The sequence below is a fragment of the Heterodontus francisci genome, chromosome 31 (assembly GCF_036365525.1).
Source record: "Heterodontus francisci isolate sHetFra1 chromosome 31, sHetFra1.hap1, whole genome shotgun sequence".
In the NCBI taxonomy this organism is placed as follows: domain Eukaryota; kingdom Metazoa; phylum Chordata; class Chondrichthyes; order Heterodontiformes; family Heterodontidae; genus Heterodontus; species Heterodontus francisci.
The window spans coordinates 48,980,647-49,003,819 of record NC_090401.1 but is presented as its reverse complement, the minus strand read 5'-3'; the positions used below and the strand labels follow the sequence as shown (position 1 = coordinate 49,003,819).

At 44.9% G+C, this 23,173-nt stretch overlaps 1 protein-coding gene across 4 annotated transcripts in view; it reads left to right on the top strand.

Annotated features, from left to right (window-relative positions):
- LOC137347240 (transcription factor HIVEP3) overlaps nt 1-23,173 on the top strand; it is a 388,796-nt gene that overhangs the window by 248,431 nt on the left and 117,192 nt on the right. For 3 of the 4 annotated variants that reach the window (XM_068011522.1, XM_068011523.1, XM_068011524.1), the window contains one exon: nt 7,523-7,628. The exons of the other annotated variant lie outside the window; for it this stretch is intronic. The gene's annotated coding sequence lies outside the window, so the exon portion shown is untranslated. The remainder of the gene's footprint in view (nt 1-7,522; nt 7,629-23,173) is intronic. 4 annotated transcript variants of the gene reach the window in all.

The following is a 23,173-nucleotide window of genomic DNA, read 5'->3' as shown; positions in this document are numbered from 1 at the left end:
GGAGAATTGGCAGATGGAGTTTAATCCGGACAAATGTGAGGTAATGCATTTTGGAAGGTCTAATGCAGGTGGGAGGTATACAGTAAATGGCAGAACCTTTAGGAGTATTGACAGGCAGAGAGATCTGGGCGTACAGGTCCACAGGTCACTGAAAGTGGCAACGCAGGTGGATAAGGTAGTCAAGAAGGCATTCGGCATGCTTGCCTTCATCGGTCGGGGCAGAGAGTATAAAAATTGGCAAGTCATGTTGCAGCTGTACAGAACCTTAGTTAGGCCACACTTAGAATATTGCGTGCAATTCTGGTCGCCACACTACCAGAAGGATGTGGAGGCTTTGGAGAGGGTACAGAGGAGGTTTACCAGGATGTTGCCTGGTCTGGAGGGCATTAGCTATGAGGAGAGGTTGGAAAAACTCGGATTGTTTTCACTGGAACGACGGAGGTGGAGGGGCGACATGATAGAGGTTTACAAAGTTATGAGCGGCATGGACAGAGTGGATAGTCAGAAGCTTTTTCCCAGGGTGGAAGAGTCAGTTACTAGGGGACATAAGTTTAAGGTGCGAGGGGCAAAGTTTAGAGGGGATGTGCGAGGCAAGTTTTTTACACAGAGGGTGGTGAGTGCCTGGAACTTGCTGCCAGGGGAGGTGGTGGAAGCAGATACGATAGCGACGTTTAAGAGACATCTTGACAAATATATGAATAGGAAGGGAATAGAGGGATATGGGCACCGGAAGTGCAGAAGGTGTTAGTTTCGGCAGGCATCAAGATCGGTGCAGGCTTGGAGGGCCGAATGGACTGTTCCTGTGCTGTACTGTTCTTTGTTCTTTGATCTTATTGAATGGCGGAGCAGGCTTGAAGGGCCGAGTGGCCTACTCGTGCTCGTAATTCGTATGTTGGTATGTACCATCCAGGACAAAGCAGCCTGCTTGATTGGCACCACAATGATCACCTTCAACATTCACTCCCTCCTTCACTGACGCACAGTGGCAGCAGTGTGTACCATCTATAAGATGCATTGCAACAATTCACCAAGGCTCCTTCGACAGCACCTTCCAAACTCATGACCTCTACCACCTAGGACAAGGGCAGCAGATGCATGGGAATACCACCACCTGCAAGTTCCCCTCCAAGCCACACACCATCCTGACTTGGAACTATATCGCCGTTCCTTCACTGTCGCTGGGTCAAAATCCTGGAACTCCCTTCCTAACAGCACTGTGGGTGTACCTACGTCCCAAGGACTGCAGCGATTCAAGAAGGCAGCTCACTACCACCTTCTCGAGCAATTAGGGATGGGCAATAAATGCAGGCCTAGCCGGCAATGCCCACATCCCCGAACAAATAAAAACAAGCATAGAAGGGGGCCATTCAGGCCATCATGCCTGTGCTGGCACTTAGAAGAGTTGCCAATTTGGTCACACATCCCACACCCTGAATGGCCTCCTTCTGTGCCGTAAATGTTCCATGTTTCTACCCAAGCTTTCTCCTAATAACCTTGCAAATTTGTTCTCTTCAAATACGTATCTGCTTCTTGGACTCCTTCCCAACTGACTTGTCTTGAATTTGATGAACCTTTGTGATTTGATTATCTAACAGCAGTAACTGCAGCTCATTAGCTCTGAAGTACTTTGGGATGTCTGAGAATGTGAAGTGATGTTAGAGAAATGTTAATTCTTCCTTTCTATTCTGATTTGTAGCACAAGCTAAATTATATGGAAAAAAGATATAAACAAGGAACCGATAAGTTATCTTCTCCAGCTTTCTTCATTCCTCTTCTGCTGATGTGGAGGAAAATGTTCCTCCTCTTAGTCTGAGCATAGAAGCATGTTGGGGACTGAAGCGTTTGTCACCAAAGGCAGGTAATCCAGTGTGGTGTGTGCCCAAACTTGTGATAAATGCTTCCACCTCACCAAGGCTTTATTTCCAGAATGCAGTTCCGCTGATTCTGTAGCTCAATGACAACAGCAATAACTTACATTTATATAGTGCCTTTAATGTAGTAAAATGTACCAAAGCACTTCACAGGAGCAATATCAGACAAAATTTGAGACCTCGCAGAAGGTATTAGGACAGGTGACCAGAAGCCCAGGTTTAAGGAACATCTTAAAGGAGGAGGGAGAGGTAGGATGATGGAGAGGTTTAGGGAGGGAATTCCAGAGCTTAGGGCCTCAGCAGCTGAAGGCACAGCCACCAGTGGTGGAGAGATGGAAATCAGGGGATGCGTAAGAGGCCAGAATTCAAGGAGCACAGCAATCTCAGAGGGTTGTAGGGGCAGAGTAGGTTACAGAGATGGAGAAAGGCCAAGAAGAGATTTAGACACCAATTTTGCATTTTTCATGTGAGTCCTGACTGTGAAGGGTCGAAATTTCACTTGGGTGACAAAACAAGTGGTATCGCACCAAGAACCTAATAGTGAGTGGCTGATGAACTATCACCCAAGGTGAATTGCTACCTACTAGTGTCTGCAGGCTGTCTTTTCAATGTGGAGCATCACAGGCAAACTTTATCATGTCTCAATCAACAACTGGGCCCAGCTTTCTAGCAAGAGATACTGGATAGGGATCAACATCCTCTTCTTCTTGTGTCGCTACGCCTTCCCTCGCCAGTGCTTCATGCGGGCTCTGGAGAAATCTGGGTGGCAGAAGCTTGGGTGTAGCATCATAGAAGGATTCGCAGGCTAGACAAAGCCCGACAGAGACCGCGAAGTGAATGCTCGTTCTGCGGCCCCCACTGGATAGGGATCTCGGTATTTTCTTTTATTCTTCTTCAGCTCAGGGTCATGCTTTAACAGCTTGAGCATCCACTGATATCGGCATAGGCTGGGGATTGAACTCAGGAACCTCCTATACTAGACTAAGGTTCCAGTACAGAACTGAGGTGCACTTCATCAATGAAAATGATGAGTATAAAAACCTCTACCTATGCATAGTGCAAACTAAAAAGTGTAAAGACAACTGTAAAACTATATACAGCAACTCGAATGTTGTTATTTCAGTCCAATTTCTAATCCATAAATCCACAGTAATGGATGCCCTGTCTGCCTAATCAGATAGCTGTTAGAGCAGATAGCTGTTAGAGATTCCCATTTCTTCCAAAAGGCTGTGGATGCTTGGACAAGTGGATCTATCAAGACTGAGGTGGATGGCTTTTTGTTTTGTAAGGGTATCAAAGGATATAGAGCGAAGACGGTCGGTGGTCTTGTGTGTGAAAAGACCGACGACAGCCTGTTCTTTGTTGACACAGGAGACGAAAAGAAAGATCTGATCCAAAATAAAGGAAAATTGAAGCCTCTGCGAATCGACCTAATTCTACATTCAGGTGAATGAAGTTGAGCTACAGGTCAGCCAAGATCTAATTGAAAGGCAAAACAGAAAAGATTCATGAGAATGGTTCCAGGGATGAGGGACTTCAGTTATGTAGATAGATTGGAGAAGTTGGGACTGTTTTCCTTGGAGAAAAGAAGATTGAGAGGAGATTTCATAGAAGTATTCAAAGTCATGAGGAGTCTAGACAGAGTAGATAGGGAGAAACTGTTCCCATTGGTGGAAGGATGAGAATGAGAAGGCACAGATTTAAGGTAATTGGCAGAAGAAGCAATGGCGACATGAAGAAAAACTTTTTCACGCAATGAGTGTTTAGAATCTGGAATGTACTACCTGAGAGTGTGATGGAGGCAGGTTCAATCGAGGCATTCATGAGGGAATTGGATTGTTACCTGAAAAGAAAGGATGTGCAGGGCTACAGGGAGAAGGTCGGGGAGTGGCACTCGGTGAATAGCTCCTTTGGAGAGCCAATGCAGACACGATGGGCCGAATGGCCTCCTTCTGTGCTGTAACGATTCTGTAATTCTGTGAACTAGCTCGAGGGGCTAAATGCCAAGCTCCTGTTTCTAATATTCCTATGGAAGCAGCACCAAGAAGTTGTCCCAGTATTCTGGCCATTATTTCTCCCTCAACCAATATCATCCAAAATAAAGGAGATTAACTGGTCACTCATCCCATTCCCGTTTAAGGGATCTTATTATCTGCAAAAATGGCTGCCATTTGTGCCTGCATGACAACTATCATTTCACTTAAAAGTAATTCCTTCTGTGTGAAGTGTTTGTCGACTGTTTTAAGAGGCTTAACAAGGCTCAGTATACATAGAATTACATAGCGTTTACAGCCTTGAAACAGGCCATTCGGCCCAACGGGGGTGTGCTGGTGTTTATGCTGTACACAAGACTCTTCCCACCCTATTCATCTCACTCTATCAGCATATATTCCTATTTCTTTCTCCCTCATGCACTTACCTAGTTTCTCTTTAAATGCATCTGTGCTATTCGCCTCAACTACTCCTTGCAGTAAAGAGTTCCAGCTCTGATCTCCCCAGCCTGCCACAAGGAGGCTGCCTCCGTTGAGCTTGTGGCCTCTGAATGTGGCGGGGGGCCCATTCTGCCAGTGGCAAAATGCCAGCGAGGCTCCAAAATCACCCCTAATTGGGGCCGCAAATAATGTTAATTGGTTGCCCACCTTCATGGAGCAGATAGCCAATCCTAATCCAAGCCTGCCCCTGGAAGTGGGAATGCATTGACGAGCCGTCCTGACGCGGCTCCCCCGTATTTTCCTGGCCATCCCCCTGCCTCCAAGCCCCGTCACCATGGGGCCAGGAAAATTCAGCCCATTGGTCACAATCACACAATAGGTAATGTAACAGTTTGAACTTGTCGCAGTTCCCCACTGGGCAGTCAATTCTCCAACTGAACCAGTGGGAGTGCTCCACAAACTGCAGCTTTATTGCAGTAAATTTACCTTCTACACACCACTCTCTCCAGCAGTACGATTCTGTGTAATTGCTGGTTACTTTGGTTGCCATAGTGTTGCTATGGTGGTGCTGTAACTTTTTGATCAATGAAGTTGTTATGCTGTGGTTACAGGGTTCCGATGAGCTTCTCTGCCACGTAGTGATATTCAGTTGGTGTACCTCAATTTGGGAACAAATAACGTGGTTTTTGTTCTTTGATTTGTGTGTTATTTTATCTTCTCCTTCTTCTTTGGCCTCCTTGTCTCGAGAGACAATGGGTAAGAGCCTAGAGGTGGTCAGTGGTTTGTGGAGCAGCGCTTGGAGTGGTGATAAAGGCCAATTCTAGAGTGACAGACTCTTCTACAGGCACTGCAGATAAAATTGGTTGTTGGGGCTGTTACACAGTTTGCTCTCTCCTTGCACTTCTGTCTTTTTTCCTGCCAACTGCTTAGTCTCTTCAACTCGCCACTCTTTAGCCCCGCCTTTATGGCTGTCTGCCAGCTCTGGCGATCACTGGCGACTGACTCCCACGACTTACGGTCAGTGTCACAGGACTTCATGTCATGTTTGCAGACGTCTTTAAAGCGGAGACATGGACAGCTGGTGGGTCTGATACCAGTGACGAACTCACTGTACAATGTGTCCTTGGGGATCCTGCCATCTTCCATGCAGCTCACATGGCCAAGCCATCTCAAGCCATGCGCCACGGAGAGGTTATTTTATATGGTGACACAATGCAGGTATACTGAGAGTCAACTGACCCTCTTTGCTCTGCCCACAGCACCAGGAGGTGGGGGGCAACGCAGACACTGACATTGTGGCCTGTAACACTAAATTAAACATAAGAACAAACAAAAAGTGGGAGCAGGAGTGTGCCATGAGGACCCTCGAGCCAGATTCACCATTCAATAAGATCATGGATGATCTTCACCCTCAACCCCACTTTCCCACCCTAACCCCATAGCCTTTGATTCCCACAGTGTCCAAAAATCTGTCAATCTCAGTCTTGACTCTATTCAGTGACTGACATCCGCAACATGGAAACTAGTGACAGCTGAGGTAGGAGGTCTGCTACAGTTTAGTTGGCAGTACTCTTGGAGTCAGAAGGTTGTGGGTTCAAGTCTCACTCCAGGCATTTGAGCACATTGTCCAGCTGGTAAGTATAAAAGCTCATGAAATTCAGTGTACTCCTACATGTTTGCTGCACTGCTGAAATATCTAGCAATGGACGTGTCAACATGCAGAGCCATGAGTGCATTCTAGTTTCACGAGCAGAAGAAACTATAGTGCAGTTGTTTCGGGGCAGCTCTTCTCTCACCTGAAGTGCACACAATTAGCATACAGAGTTCATAGGAAAGATTATCTTTGCAAAGGTTTTGTTTTCCATCTGTATTAAGTCCCACAAAAACAAACCTCAGGTTCCACGCAAGCAAGTCGGTGATTATTTGTAAACCATTACATCAGAATGAGTCATGGGAGGGCCTTTCGGTTTGCTGTCTTTTTATAAATAACCTTGTAACTCTCTTAAGGAGAAGGAGTTCCTCGCTGACTGAGTTTGCTGAAGACTCGAGGCTGTGAAGAGGGTTAGCAAAGTTGATCCAGGCAAATCGTCGACTCTTAATTCAAAGTTACTTCATTCAAATTATCTGATACCGCACATTTTTAGTGGCACGGGTGTAGTGAGGGGGGAGGGCAGAAGATAATAACTTTTAAGTTATCCACAGGAAACAATATTGCAGAAAGTTCAATGCAAGATAGCACTAGTTGAAAATAAGGATTATAAGAGGAAGCGGGGGTCGGCAAAACCTGGAATTGTGCAACAAGTTATAAAGAAGGCCATGGGAGAGGACAGTATAATGGAGTTTAAGCAGATGCATTTCTAGACAGATTGGGCATTAAAGGACAAGGTGAGTAAATGGGGTTTGATGGGTAAGCAACTGCACAACGCATGTCAGGCCTAAACCTTCCTGAAGTGAACTCCACCAAATACCATGCAGATAGAGCAAAACATCAAACCTGTTGGAGCATAATGGTGGTAGAACGAGATTTCGTATTAATTTGATAAGAGAATTGGATAAATACTTAAAAAGGAACCATTTTTCAGGGCTATGAGGAAGGAGAAGGGGGGTTGGGACTAATTGGATAGCTCTTTCAGTGAGCTGGCACAGGCACGATGGGCCAAATGGCCTCCTGTGTTGTATGATTCTATGATGCCAGTTCCCAATGTTTGTAATCTGCTGGAAGTGCTTTGTAACTGAGCTGGGATGAACTGCTTAACTGAGATGAGGAAATTTGCTACGTAGAGCAGTGTAGCCTGAGCTTTTTGTCTTTGTGGTCTGCTTTGATGCAAAGCATGAGCCATCGTCGGCCACATACATAGTTTAAAATCCATGCCCCCGTTAATTTGCACTTACCTCAAAGCTGCTGATGCTTGCAGATCTTGTGTTGTGATTTGAGATTTGTCTATCAGTGAGGCAGCAATGCTTGGAACATTCCAGCAAATTTCCAGGCCCAAACCAATGGTTGTGAAATTCAAGCACAAACACAACTAAATATCTTGGACTACATGAGTGGATTGTCAGGTCTTGTGGACCATAGTTTGAAGGTCTTTAATGTAGGATACTCATCCACAGTAACTTGGTCAGAAATCCCTTCATCTATTCTCCTGCATCCTACCTCCATCAAAAAAAAATGCTGTGTTTAGGTACCTTATTAGTTTATCCTTGTTTTCCATCCTCTAGGTAATCCTGCCTCTTCCAGTGCTACACACCTCACCTCACCTCAGCCTACACTGCAGTAGAAGACTGGCATGGATTGACCTGCAAAAGCCTCAGTAAATGCTAGGAGGTGAGTGATTTGTGATGCCAGTGGAATCTCGCACTGATTTTCCCAACTTCCCTGTATGGAACTGCCTGACCACCCCCAGAGCAACATAACAGGGATGTGACAAACCCAAACTCAACTATCCTTGTAACTGGTACACGCGAGAGCTGTATCTGACCAACTTGTATGAATCCAGCGCAAATAGCTTTCCTTTTCCTTGCCACCTTTTTTTTTTAACCAATTTATTTCTCCTCTCCCTCTCTTTTTGGAGGTGCTGGCTGATTGGTGGGGTGTGGTCCCATGGGTACCAACTGCCCTTTTGTTGCTGGGGTACGGTCCTATGGGTGTCAACAGTCTGTCGTTGTGTCGTGATTGGAGTATGATCCCATGGGTGCCAACAGCCCTTGGTTGTTTTCTGATTGGGATATGGTCCCATGGGTGCCGACAGCCCTTTTGTTGTCTCTCCCTATTGGGGTGTAGTCCCATGAGTGCCAACAGCCCTTCGCTGCCACGCCCAAATAGGGAAACTCTATATGTATATGAACCTTTACAGTGAGCACCGCAAGCAAACAGTCCTGACGAATAATCACTGGCGATATATTGGAAGCTCAGCAAAGAAACTTGTTTTTTTTTTTCAAAACTAAGAAAACACAATACAAAGTCCAATTTATAATTTACCTAGGGTGATGACTGTACTTATAGTGTGCAGATGGCTTTATAGGTTATCTCATGGGGTTAGACACACAGATTTTATAGACTGTAACTAAACCGGTTACAGCTAAAATAACATTCTTCATTTGGTACTGCAGCTAGTGTGGTGGGACCGTCAACATACTGAGGTTTTGTTTCAATTGGAGTTTTCAATTCCTTTATAATAACAGGAATCACAAGGTCTCTAGGAAAGGTTTTCGGATAGAAATGACCAGCTCGGGCGGCTGGAATGGGGCAGTCTCACACGGAATAGTAAGGAAACAAGGATTATATTTGCTGTAAGCCTGCTCCTGCTTTGCCTGCAGTGAACTGCTTTTACATCCAGTCTCCTGTATCTGTTCCTACCAGGGTTTTTATTTTCAATTCAAAATAATTGAAAGGATGACATTGAGGATGGCTTTTTGAAAGTTGAGTGTAACAGCTGCGGCAGAGTGCTCGATGGGACTGCGTGTTGGTAATGAAGCCTCACCGTGGCTTCCCGCATGGCTTCGCTGGTGAGGGCGAGGTGAGGTGAGTAGCTGAGCCACAGGGGTTTGGAAGCTCCCAGATTCCATCCTTGCTCTGATGAGTCAGCTGACAGCTGTGGAATTGGCGTCAACACCTTGGGTTGAGAAGGGAGGCAAAATCAGCCAGTGTTCCTAATCCTGATCTAGCAACCCTGGCTGAAAGTGCTTAGGTAATGCTGTGGCCAGCTCTAAATGTGGCTCTCCTACTATCACACCACACCATAACCAATAAAGCCACCTGCACACTATATGTACAGTCATCACCCTAGGTAAATTACATACTGGACTTTGTATTGTGTTTTCTTAGTTTTGAATATAAAACCCAAGTTTCTTTGCTGAGCTTCCAATCTACCGCCAGTGATTATTCATCAGGACCGCTTGCATGCAGTGCAGCGAGGTACACAGATGTGCAGAAAAACTCTTGCTCTTATATCCTGAACCAGTGATTCCTGCTGGAAAGTGTGCATGTGTGGACATTGGATGGGGCTGGTGCCAGGATTGGCTTTCATGCACCCCCATGTTCAGTGCCCTGTGCACCCCGCCACTTTTCCGCCTCCACCCAAATTAAGTCAGAGTGGGAAGGCCTGAGGAAGGCCTTGCCGCCCCACTGACAATTGAGGTCCTTAAGAGGCAATTAATTCCCAATTAAGGGCCTCTTCCTGCTACCGCTGGTATCATTCGTGTGGGGTTGCTTGCAGTCTTCCGGCGGGGATTGAGTCCCTTGCTCAGATGCATTCAGTGCCTCATCAGGGGACCCGGCATTGGGAAGTGGGGGGCCACTGAGAGCCCCGCCCTTGCTGTCACACTCCCTCCCCCGTGACCCGCACCCTGAGAAATTCCTCCCACCATCACTTACCTCTGGCCTGGGTTGCTCTGTGATCCTGGGTCTCCAGTGGGTGTCGTTCTGGCAGCAGCCACTGCCTTCCCAGTGGAGCTGCCAGCCTCTGATTGGCCGACAGTTCTCAGCAGGCAGGACTTCCCGCCTCTGGGATCCTGATCCCAGGAAAGGGTTGCTGGTGGGCCGTTAATTGCCTGATTAGCTTATCATATGGCGGGCCTTCCCCAAAGGAGACAGCATGGGTCTCTCACCAACTCTCCATCCAGCAGCCGAGACCCCCATCGCCTCCATAAAGGCTGTAAGAGACTGGGATTAATTTTATGAACATAATTTGTAACTATCCTCCACTCACTGCATTTTGCTGGAGAAATAATCCTGCTTTTATCGGGAGACTTTGCAGTAGTTTCATTCATGAGTTCACTTTGCCGTAGTTCGTAGAGACTTTGTTTAAATAGTCTGTTAGCTGAGTAAATAGACTATGTTTGCTGCAACATAAGCTATTTGCTGTGAATCCTGACGTGTTTCCAACTCATTGGCTGATACAATGATCTCAGTACTCACTTCATTTTATTTTGGGAGTGACTCTCCATCAAAGAGTTACACCCGAAAAGCTATGCTCACTCTATCTCTTTCAGTTGCAACCTTACCTCCTGCATATTCCTGGCATCCTCCAACTTAATTTCAGATTCCCACCATTTGCTTGTTAGTTTTGGATATTCTCTGTGCTGCTAGTCAACATTTCTACAGGTACAGTAACATAGTGGTTATGTTACTGCATTAGTAGCCCAGAGTAATAATCCTGGACACATGAGTCCATAACCCCACCGTGCCACTTTATGAATCTGACCTCAGTTAATTAAATAAATCTGAAATTTAAAAAAAACTCATATCAGTAATGGTGACCATAATGCTGTCAAATTGTCATTAAAAACCCAACTGGTTCACTAATGTCCTTCAGGGAAGGAGACCTGCCGTCCTTACCCGGTCTGGTCTGTGTGACTCCATAACTGCAGCAATGTGGTTCACTCTTAACTGTTCTGTGAAATGGCCTGGAAAACCACTCACCCAAGTGGCTACAAAAAAATTACAAATACTCCCTCAATCTTTGGCTTATGATGGCTGCAGTGTATAGCATCTACAAGATGCACTACAGCAACTTTCCAAGGTTTCCATGATTGCACCTTCCAAACTCTCAACCTTTACCACTTGGAAGGGCAAGGGCAGCAGACACATGGGAACACCCCACCTCCAAGTTCCCCTCCAAGTCACAGACAATCCTGACTTGGATTGATATTGTGGTTCCTTTATCAGCATTTCATCAAAATCCTGGAACTCCCTACCGAACAGCACTGTGGGAGTACCTTCACCACACAGACTGCAGTGGTTCAAGAACTACGACCTTCTGGAGGGCAATTAGGGATGGGCAATAAACGCTGGCCTTGCTAGCGATGCCCACATCCCGTGAATGAATAAATAAAAAAAATTGGGGCTGCTGCTGTTGACGTTTTTACGGAAATATTTTCACCGAGTCTCCACTTACTGGTCGGAAACAGTCTGCTGGAAAAAGCTACACAGAAAACATTGGAACTAATGACTCAAAAAAAAAAAGCTCAATGTAAAGAAAATCTCTCCACTTTGTGAGAAATTTCAATTGAGGAAAAGAACTTTAATTCTTCTGTTTGTTGAAGAGAGTTAATGTTGGTGCTTGGAGCTGTGTGAAATGTATTTGAACATTGAGTCCACGGGATGAACAATCAGCCAATATAATAAAAACAAAATACTGCAAATGCTGGAAATCTGAAATAAAAACAAAGTTCTGGAAATACTCAGCAGGTCTGGCAGCCTTTAGGGCGGCACAGTGGCGCAGTGGTTAGCACCGCAGCCTCACAGCTCCAGGGACCCGGGTTCAATTCTGGGTACTGCCTGTGTGGAGTTTGCAAGTTCTCCCTGTGGCTGTGTGGGTTTCCTCCGGGTGCTCCGGTTTCCTCCCACATGCCAAAGACTTGCAGGTTGATAGGTAAATTGGCCATTATAAATTGCCCCTAGTATAGGTAGGTGGTAGGGAAATATAGGGACAGGTGGGGATGTGGTAGGAATATGGGATTAGTGTAGGATTAGTATAAATGGGTGGTTGATGGTCGTCACAGACGCAGTGGGCCGAAGGGCCTGTTTCAGTGCTGTATCTCTAAACTGAACTAAACTAAACATCTGTGGAGAGAGAAGCAGAGTTAATGTTTCGATTGGGATATGACTCTTCTACAGAACCGAAGGAGGGTAGAAATGTGATGGGTTTTATGCCATTGAAAGGGGGGAGGGGAGGAAAAACAAAAGGGAAGGTCTGTGATAGTAAGGAGGGTGGGAGAGATTAAATGACAAAGATGTCATGGGACAAAAGGCAAAGTGAGTAGTAATAGCCATAGTAAAAGACAAAGCATTTGTCCAGAGAGAGTGTTAATGGCAGAATAATGAACAGCTCTGTTCAAAAGCAAAAACATGAAAAACAAGATTTAAGACCAGCACATGGTAAAATAAAATACAATTAAAATGGGGGTCATGGTCTGAAATTGTTGAACTCATTGTTGAGTCCAGAAGGCTGTAGAGTGCCTAATCGGAAGATAAGATATTGTTCCTCAAGCTTGCGTTGATGTTCACTTGAAGCAGGCCGAGGACAGAAATGTGGGCGTGAGAGCACAGTGGCGAATTGAAATGGCAAGCAACCGGAAGCTCGGGGTCATGCTTGTGGACTGAGTGGAGGTGTTCCACAAAGTGTTCACCCAATCTGTGTTTGGTCTCCCTAATGTAGAGGAGACTGCATTGTGAGCAGTGATTACTGTAAACTAAATTGAAAGAATTACAAGTTAATTGCTGCTTCATCTGGAAGGAGTATTTAGGGTCTTGGATGCTGAGGCGAGAGGAGGTAAAAGGGTAGGTGTTACATCTCCAGCCAATATTATTCAGCTCAGTTGTACTACTGTTATTTAGATAATAGTTGCACCAACCTCCCTAGTTTGGTCATTCTCCTCAAATTGGGAGACATTTATACTTTATTACAAGTCAGAAAGGAAGACTTGCAGTTATATTGTAGATTTCATGTGTTTCCTACATGTCCACAATGACTATACTTTAGAAAGTACATCATTAGCTAGAAAGCACTTTGGGATATCCTGAAGTCGTGAACAAAATATATAATTTCTTTCTTTTAAGGCTGTTTCTCTTTCTCCTCCTGCTGTCTCAGAAATGTCTCCATCCGGCCTGTGCACCAGGCTCAGTGCTGATTTTCAAGCAAATTCTGGACCCTCTAAATCTTAACCTCAGACACCAACTGCAAGCTTATTCCTAAACTCTCAATAAATGTAAATCTTTGAAACACTTTGAAAAGTGCTCCCCAGAGATGGCTTTTCAGCAAAATGTTTGGTCATGAGATTCCCACTGCATTTTTTTGGCACAGGGCCACAATTCTGCAAACAGACCAGTGCGTAGCTGCTGAATTCAAGGCACATTAGTGAGGCATCTGTCTAATTGGCTGCATTATTAAGATAATGTGTGATAGGCAGTTGCCCTATTTACAAACATTATTCATCCTCTGCCAATACCCTGTTGGGGACAGGTTCCGTCTGAAGAAACTGACATGTAAGCCGATGTCATGAAAAGCACATTGTTGAACGCTTTTCCCTCTTCTTTATGTTGGCCGTGGCATAGTGAGTTGCACTTTTGCCTCTGAGTCAGACCGTTGTGGGTTCAAGTCCCACTCGAGGGACTTGAGTACAAAATCTACACTTCAAAAGTACTTCATTGGCTAAAAAGTGTTTCTTTGCAGTCCTAGAAGGCGCTATTTTAATGCAAGTCTTTCCTTTTACTGAGAGCTAATGATAAATGATTCCAGTCAGTTTGGATGGCAGAATTCTGCAGGTTGTGTACTTCACAGGCCACTAAAGGTCAGAATTTCTGTGGAGCATTTCCAATTCTGCACACTCAAAGGGTGCAGTGCTCTGAAATAAGCTGCAGTTGACTTGTAGCCTGCAGTTATCATGACACAATGGAAAAATAATTAGAACTTGGAATTACAGCCAACCGAAACTGTTTTAAGACTATTTCTTGAAAGTTAGAAAGTATATAAAATGAGAAAAACTGAGCCAAATAATGATGGCAAATTTATAGCACTATTATCATAATCAGTTTCAAGCATAAAGATTACAGTTCTAACCTATTAAATGATTTATACTGCAGCATCTCCCAGGAAAATAACTTTGTCTCCTTTTCGAGATTTATTTTCTCTTCTCTTAATGCTCTCCATAGGTGGCAGAGGAGAGAAAGAGAGGGTTAGAGAGAGTGAAGGAAAGAGAGAGAGACAGTGAGGGAGAAAGAGAAAGGGAGGGAGAATGGGAGAGAGTGAAGGAGAGAGAGGCAAAGTGAGGGAGAGGTGGTCAAGGGAAGAGAGAGAGGGAGAAAAAGAGTGAGTGAGGGAGATGTGGAGGGGGAGAGAAAAATGGAGAATGTGGGGGAGGGAGAGGGATGGATTCAGGAGTGAGCAGGAAAGGGGAGAGGGAGAGAGAGTAGGAGATAGAGAGTAAGGGAAAAGGAGAGAGACACAGAGAGATCCAAACTCTGCTGTAGTGTAAAGTGGGTGATAATGGGTGACTACAGTAGAAATAAAAATGGCGAAAGAAGTATAACAAGCTGTTGACTGGCTTTCATCCATTTTACGCTGTCGCACAAAGTCAAAATCTACCCCAGAGAGAGACAGAATATTAAGCCATGGAAATTGGTCTTCAAAAGAGACATTTTTTAGTATGTTTTGCTGTTGTCTCACTGCTGAGCATTGTGATAGAGCAGCAAGTGCTTGCTTTCCCCTTATATCCTAAGACACTGAACTCAATTGGCTGACATCAGAAAGATTAAAGGCTCAGTTGGATTTGAAGCTTTTAGTCCTGATCAGGTGCTCAAACAACTGAGCTGCCCCAGCTAGTGGAATGAACAATGAATTTATGTTGAAAATGTTAAAGGGATATGAAAGGGCAGATATAGGGAATCTATTTCTTCTGGCGGAGGAATCAAGAACAAGGGGACATCATAAAATTAGAGCTAGGGCATTCAGGAACGAAATTAGGAAGCAATTTTTCACACAAAGTGTAGTAGAATTTGGAACACTGTCTCATCATAAAAGGCTGTGGATGCTGGGGTTCAGCTAGAGCCCTCAGAACTGAAATCGATAGATTTTGTTGGGTAAGAGTATCAAGGGATATCGAGCAAAGGCGGGTAAATGGAGATTGAGGTGTAGATCAACCATGACCTGAATGAATGGTGAAGCAACTCTGAGGGGCTGAATGGCCTACTGCTGTTCTGAATGTCACTATGACAGGCAACTTAGAGTTATATTCCCTGGAACTTAGAAGGTTAAGTAAGAGGTGATTTGATCAAAGTTCTCAAGATGTTAGGGGGAATTTATAGGGTAGATAGAGAGAAACTATTTCTGCTTGTTGGAGAGTCTAGGACTAGGGGACATAGCCTAACATTTAGAGCCAGACCTTTCATGAGCAAAATCAGGAATTACAAATGGTGGTAGACGTTTGGAACTCTCTTCTGCAAATGGCAATTGATGCTAGGTCAACTGTTAATTTTAAATTTGATATTGAGATTGATAGATTTTTGTTAACCAAAGGTATAAATGGATACAGGGGCAAAGGCGGACATATGGAGTAAGGTCTCAGACCAGTCACAATCTCATTGAGTGGCGGAACAGTTACGAGGGACTAAATGCCCGCCTCCAAATCTAATGTTCCGAACCTGCTCGCATATCTACTATCAAGAGTTACCACAAAGCTGCAAGACTCCAGTCCAGAGCAATTTATTTGCCTGCTGGATGTGGGTAAAAGTCTTTGCCCAATGTCTAGCTATTTCCCCAAAGTCCGTGCCCAGCTCAGTAACATGACCTAAGGTTGTGAACTTGTCTCCTAACACTCCTTTGTAAAACATACGAACATATGAATTAGGAGCAGGAGTAGTCCTTTGGCCCCTTCATGCCTGCTCTGCCATTTCATAAGATCATGGCTGATCTGATTGTGGCCTCAACTTCACTTTCTCACCTACCCCCGATACCCTTTGACTTCCTTGCTGGTCAAGAATTTACCTCTGCCTTAAAAATATTCAATGACCCTGTCTCCACCACTCTCTGGGAAGAGAGTTCCAAAGACTCACAACCCTCTAAGAGAAAAATCATTCTCATCTCTGCCTTAAATGGGCGACTCCTTATTTTTAAACTGTCCCCTATTTCTAGATTCTCCCACAAGGGAAACATCCCTTCAGTATCCACCCTGTCAAGTTCCCTCAGAATCTTATATGTTTCAATGAGATCACCTCTCATTCTTCTAAACTCCAATGGATGCAGACCCAACTTTTCCAACCTTTCCTCATAAGATAACCCCTCTATCCCAGATATCAGTCGAGTGAACCTTCTCTGCACAACCTCTAACGCATTTATATCCTTTCACAAATAAGGAGACCAAAACTGTGCACAGTACTCCAGATGTGGTCTCACCAATACCCCATACAACTGTAGCAAAACATCGCTACTTTTATATTCCATTCCCCTTACAATAAACAACAACATTCCATTTACCTTCCTAACCACTTGCTGTATCTGCATGCCAACATTTTGTGATTTATGTACCAGGACTCCCAGACCCAGATCCCTCTGGACCTCAGAGTTCTGCAATCTCTCTCCATTTAAATAATATGCTGCTTCACTATTATTCCTGCCAAAGTGGATAACTTCACATATTCCCACATTATACTCCATTTGCCATCTTGCAATGTAGAAGTGACACATTCTTTGGGAGTGTATGTAAGAAAAAATAAAGCTCGTAAAAAAAAAAAGCCAAACATCTATGCATTTGAAATGCAATATTTTTTGACATGAATAATTTCTAGCTGCTGGCACTTTGAAATAAGGAGGATAGCAAGCTAATCGAGAAAGTAAAAATGGGTGTCAAGTTTGAGGGAAGAGTAATAATAGAAGTCCCATTCACTGCATTCTACATGACTCTAAACAGCTGCAGCAGGGGCTGCTGGATAATAGAGTCATAGAATGATTACAGCATGGAAGGAGGCCATTCAGCCCATTGGGTCTTTGCTAGCTCTCTGCAAGAACAACTCAGCGAGACCCATTCCCCCACCTTTCCCTGTAGCCCTGCAACTTTTTCCTGTTCATATAATTATCCAATTCTTTTTTAAAGGCCTTGATTGAATCTGCCACCACCACACTCTGCGGCAGTGCATTCCAGGTCCTAACCACCTGCTGCGTAGAAAGGTTTTCCTCATGTCACCTTTGCTTTTGCCAATCACCTTAAATCGAATTCCTCTGATTCTTAATCCTTCCGTCAACGGGAACAGTTTCTCCCCATCTACTCTGTCTAGACCCCTTATCATTTGGAACACCTCTATCAAATCTCTTAATCTTCTCTTCTCCAAGGAGAACAGCCCCAGCATCTCCAATCTATCCACACAACTGAAGTTCCTCATTCCTGAAACTGTTCTCCTGAATCTTTTCTGCACCCTCTCTAATGCCTTCAAATCCTTCCGAAAGTGTGGTGCCCAGAACTGGACACAGTACTCCAGTTGAGGCCGAACCAATGTTTTATACAGGTTTATCATAACTTTCTTGCTTTTGTAATTTATGCCCTTATTTATAAAGCCCGGTGTCCCGTATGATTTATTAACTGATTTCTCAACATTCCCTGCACCTTCATTAATTTGTGCACATATATAATACTCTGTCTTTGCTCCTCAATACTAATGGCTTCTCCAGAAATGTCTGCCAGCCAGCTGTCAAATGTCTGCCAACCTAGACTGAACTGGTTGCCAAAATATATATAACAATGACCTGGGGATGGACAGCAGATCCTCTGTCTCATCCAGACCAGTCACACAAAAGGAAGGTGCCTTACCCAGCCAGTCACCCAATTCTCAATGTTCTAGTTTCCACTAGATACTTGAATATTGGGCCTGGCATCTCAGAGGTAGTAACATGGTTGGATGTTATCCAAGTACCATTTGCATTTGAAGAAAGAACGAATTCAGGCTATCCCAAAACGCCGTACAGCCAGTGAAGTACTTTTTGAAGTGTAGTCACTGTTGCAATGTAGGAAATGCAGCAGCCAATTTGCGCACAGCAAGCTTCCACAAACATTAATGTGATAATGAATGAATAATCTGTTTTAGTGATGATGATTGTGGAAGAAACATTGGCCAGGACACCAGGGAGAACTCCCCTGCTATACCTCAAAATAGTGTCATGGGATCTTTGACATCCACCTGAGTGCGCAGACAGGGCCTTGGTTTAACATCTCATGCAAAAGACAGCATCCCCAACAGTGCAGCATTCCCTCAGTACTGTACTGTCAGCCTAGATTTTGAGTTGAAGGGCTGGATTGTGTGTGGCCCCATGAGGTGGAATCGGAGGCGGGGGAGTGGGGGTTCACAGAGTATTGCGACAGGGGTGGGGGAGGGGGCGGACAGCCCATCACCAAGTGATTTTTCTGGGAACGGAATGGCCCATGGTGGCCTTCATGCCCAGAGGCCAGTTGAGGCCCTTAAGTGGCCAATCAATAGCCAATTAAGGGCCTCTTCCCACCGCCGCTGAAATATTACCAGCAGCGGGTGGGCGGCCTCCGCCACATGGGGACGTCACCACATAACATGAGGCGTTCTCCCTGCGGGCTTTTGGGTGAGTTGTGGGGGCAGGGGGGTTCTCTCCTTCATGGGCAACCTGTGGTCCACGGAGGACCCCTGCCGGGAACCAATTCATCCCCAGGGAAACCCCTCCCCCTGGACTGCAAGACTATCCCCAGCCTCCCCTCGCTGGGGCCATCCAGACTGGCCTTGGCGACCCTGCCTCACCTACCTTTTGTCCGGAGTTCCAGTGCTGGGCCTGGACCTGAGGCCTCTGCAGTACTGGCAGTGACCACCACTCCCAGTTGCACTGCCGATACCGCTGTGCTGCTGGCCCTCTGATTGACTGGCAGCACATGGAGATTAAATCCCCGTTTTTAAAGGGATGGGGATCCCGCCTCCTGAAACTTTTATTTCAAAAGAGTGGAGAGCCGACCCCACCCACCGCCCCACCCCCCCAACCCCTGCCTTTTTGGCCCGGCTTCGGGACCTCCGCCTCCAAAATCCAGCCCGAAGTATCTGGAGTGGAACTTAGAGTCATTTATGGCATAGGAGTAGGGCATTCGGCCCAAGTTCATGCCAGCTGTCTGCAAGACAATCCAGTCAGTCACACTCCCCCGCTCAATCCCTGTAGCTCTGCAATATTATTTCCTTCAAGTGCCTATCCAATTTCCTTTTGAAATCATTGATTGTCTCTGCTTCCACCACCCTCGTGGGCACTTGAACCTAAACTCTCAACAGCAGGAAAATGATTGAACTGCAGCCCGTTTCTAAGTAGCAAGCTGATTTATCTAGGCTCAGAAATTCTGGAAAACTAGTCCTTAAAAGTGACTTGTGTCTTCAGTTGTGCTACTTGAACCAGAAGGAGGTGCAATCCTGTCACTATTCCTCCTGGGTCACACATAAACCCCACCCCCCATATCCCCAGAATTATCTACATTCAAGTTGTAGAACTGTAAATGCTGGAAAAATGGCAACAGGTTTGAAAGGGAACAGTTTACATTTTGGGTGTGGATCTTGCAATGGAACCGTTCAGACAAAGGCTCCCTCCTTTCTCTTGCAGGTGCTAATAGGCTCGATTAGAATGTGGGTATTCCAATTTTTATTTTTATTTTAAAAATAAGGCTCCCCAAATGCCTAGTAGGCAAGTCATCACCTGTTGCAGCACTTAGTCACACAAACCAAGAGGTTCCAGGTTTGCTTACTGATTTGTTTAGGTAACCCCTGCAGGGTATCTGTTAGACACTGCAAGTGGCATCAGTTGGGGAGCACTTTGGTGGAAGTGATCATAATACAGTTATGGAAAAGGACCAAGATAGACCAGGAATAAAAGTTCTCAATTGAGGAGAAGCTAATTTTAGTAAGCTGAGATGTGATTTAGCTAAAGTGGACTGGAAACAGCTCCTTGAAGGTAAATCAGTGCCAGATCAGTGGGAGGCAGTCAAGGAAGAGATAATGGGGGTTCAGAGCAAGTATGTTCTCTTAAAGAAAAAGGGTATGATGAACAAACCCAGAGCCCTATTGATGTTAAGGGGTTTGAAAGAGAGGATAAAGGAAAAAAGGGGAAGCTTATGACAGATACCGAGGGCTCAATACTAAAGGCCGGCTCGGGTCTGCAAATGAAACCCGACCCAAACCTGACAGAACCACATCCGACCCAAGCCCGACCCGGCCCGAGTCCTTCCATTTTTTCCTGTGCCCAACCCGACCATCAGTTAATTTACCTTCCGTTTTTCACTTTGTTCCTTACCTGCACAAGCTTGAAATAACTGTAGAAAAACCACCTTTAAAGTCCAAAAAGTAAATTAACATTAAAGTCACTTACCTGAGGTTGTGATAGAGCGTGTCTGATCCTGCCTGACCTGACCGGAGCCCGAATGCCGGACCCGGAGGTACGACCCGACCCGACCCGAACCCGACACGTCGTCGGGTCCCATCGGGTCCGGGTCAGGTAGCAGGCCTTTACTCAATACTACAGAAAACCTAGATGAGTATAAAAAGTGTAGGGGTGAAAAAGAAAATTAGGAAAGGGAAATTAGGAAAGCAAAGAGAGGGCATGAAAAATTTTTTGGCAGTAACATCAAGGAAAACCCAAAGATTTTTTATAAATACCTGAAGAGCAAGAGGATAACTAAAGAAAGAGAAGGGCCAATAAGGGACTATAATAGTAACCTGTGTGTGGAAGCAGAGGACCTGGGCATGGTTCATAATAAATACTTCTGTGTCTGTTTTCACAAAAGAGAGGGACGACACATACATTGCAATCAGGGAAGAGGAGAGCGAAATATTAAATGAAATTAACATAGCGAGAGAAGAAGAACTAAAGTTTTAACATCTTTGAAAGTGGAAAAATTCCCAGGCCCAGATGAAATGTATCCTAGGCTGTTAAGAGAAGAAATGATGGAAGTTCTGACCAACATTTTCCAATCCTTTCTGCCTACAGGTGTGGTGTCAGAGGACTGGAGGACAGCTAACATTGTACCGTCGTTTAAAAGGGGAGAAAGGGATAGAGCGAGTAATTACAGGCCAGTCAGCCTAAACTCAGAGTTGGGAAAATTATTGGAAAATATTCTGAGGGGCAGGATAAATCTTCATTTGGGAAGACACGGATTAATCAAAGATAGTCAGCATGGATTTGTTAAAGCAAGGTTATGTGTGACTAACATTATTGAAATTTTAGAAAAGGTAACAAGAAGGGTCGATGAGATTAGCTCATTTGATGTAGTCTATTTGGATTTTAGCAAGTGTTTGATAAGGTCCCACACGGCAGACTGGTCACGGAGTAACTGCGCATGGGATCAAAGGCAAAGTAGCAAGTTGGATCCAAAATTGGCTCAGAGTCAGGAAGCTAAGGATAATGGTTGATGGGTGTTTTTGTGTCTGGAAGGCAGTTTCCAGTCAGGTTCCGCAGGGCTCAGTACAAGGTCCCGTGCTTTTTGTGATAAATATCAATGATTTGGAGTTGAACGTTGGGGGTATGATTTAGAAGTTTGCATACGATATAAAAATTGGCCATGTGGCTGATAATGAAGAAGAAAGCTGTAGACTGCAGGAAGATATCAATGGACTAGTCAGGTAGCGGAACAGTGGCAAATGGAGTTTAATTGGAAAAAGTGTGAGTTAATGCATTTGAGGAAGGCTAACAAGGCAAGGGAATACACAATAAATGGTAGGATACTGAGAAGTGTAGAGGAACAGAGGGATCTAGGAGTCCATAACCACAGATCCCTGAAGGTGGCTGGACAGATAGATAAGATGGTGAAGAGGCATACATGATACTTGCCTTTATTAGCCGAGGCATTGAATATAAGAGCTAGGAGGTTATGCTGGAACTGTATAAAACACTAGTTTTATACTAGTGGGGCAGCACAGTGGCGCAGTGGTTAGCACCGCAGCCTCACAGCTCCAGCGACCCGGGTTCAATTCTGGGTACTGCCTGTGTGGAGTTTGCAAGTTCTCCCTGTGTCTGCGTGGGTTTCCTCCAGGTGCTCCGGTTTCCTCCCACATGCCAAAGACTTGCAGGTTGATCGGTAAATTGGCCATTAGCAATTGCCCCTAGTATCGGTAGGTGGTAGGGAAATATAGGGACAGGTGGGGATGTGGTAAGAATATGGAATTAGTGTAGGATTAGTATAAATGGGTGGTTGATGGTCGGCACAGACTCGGTGGGCCGAAGGGCCTGTTTCAGTGCTGTATCTCTAAACTAAACTAAACTAGTTAGGCCACAGCTGGAGTACTGCGTGCAGTTCTGGCTACCACACTATAGGAAAGATGTGATTGCACTAGAGAGGGTACAGAGGAGATTTAAGAGAATGTTACCTGGACTGGAGCATTTTAGTTCTGAGGAAAGATTGGATAGCTTAGGATTGTTTTCTTTGGAACAGAGGAGGTTGAGGGGAGACATAATTGAAATGTATACAATTATGAAGGGTCTAGCTCGAGTGGATAGGAACGATCTATTTCCCTTGGTTGAGGGGTCTGTAACCAGGGAACATAGATTTAGGGTAAGAGGTTTAGAGGGGAAGATTTTTCACCCAGAGGTGGTGGGGATTTGGAACTTACTGCCTGAAAGGGTGGTAGAGGCAGAAACTCTCATAACGTTTAAAAAGTACTTGGATATGCACTTGAAGTGCTGTAACCTAGACACTACGGACCAAGAGTTGGAAAGTGGGATTAGGCTGGATGGCTCCTTGTTGGCTGGCACTGGCATGATGGGCCGAATGGCCTCCTTTGTATTGTATTGTATTGTATTGCATTGTAAATTTCTATGATTCTGATTCTATGAAGATAGTGACCTGAGATCTTTTATATCTGCCTTAGAGGGTAGGCGGACCCTCGGGTGAACATCTCACCCCAAAAGTGTAAGAACTGGAGCTAGTGTGTAGGAAGGATCACAATTATGTGAGATGGTATAGTCTGGGCTCATGAGGAAGGGAAGTTGTGAGGAGCATTGTCCAAATAGTATTAAAATAGAAATGGAGAGAGATGGATTGGAGGTCAAAGGAGCATCATCCATTGGATAACATTCTCCATCTTGTATGTTGTCCAGATGTGGAAGAAGAGCTTTCTCAAGGCCATGTTCCATCTTCTGTAAATTTAGGGAAGGTGAATTTTATATTCAGGATGTTTTGAGGTTAGTACTGAAGCAGTGAGTGATGCCTGTGGATTCCCTTTACACTTTAGCACAGAGCTTGTAATAGCTTCCTAGAGGCAGGATAGCCTACTGCTAAGTGATTGATTATATTGTATGCTCGGTGCTTCTTGTATGGTAGACGGTGTGCCAGAGGCTTCGATGATGACTGTTTTAATTCCTGTGATATTAGCTTACCCTCAAGACCCACAAGAAT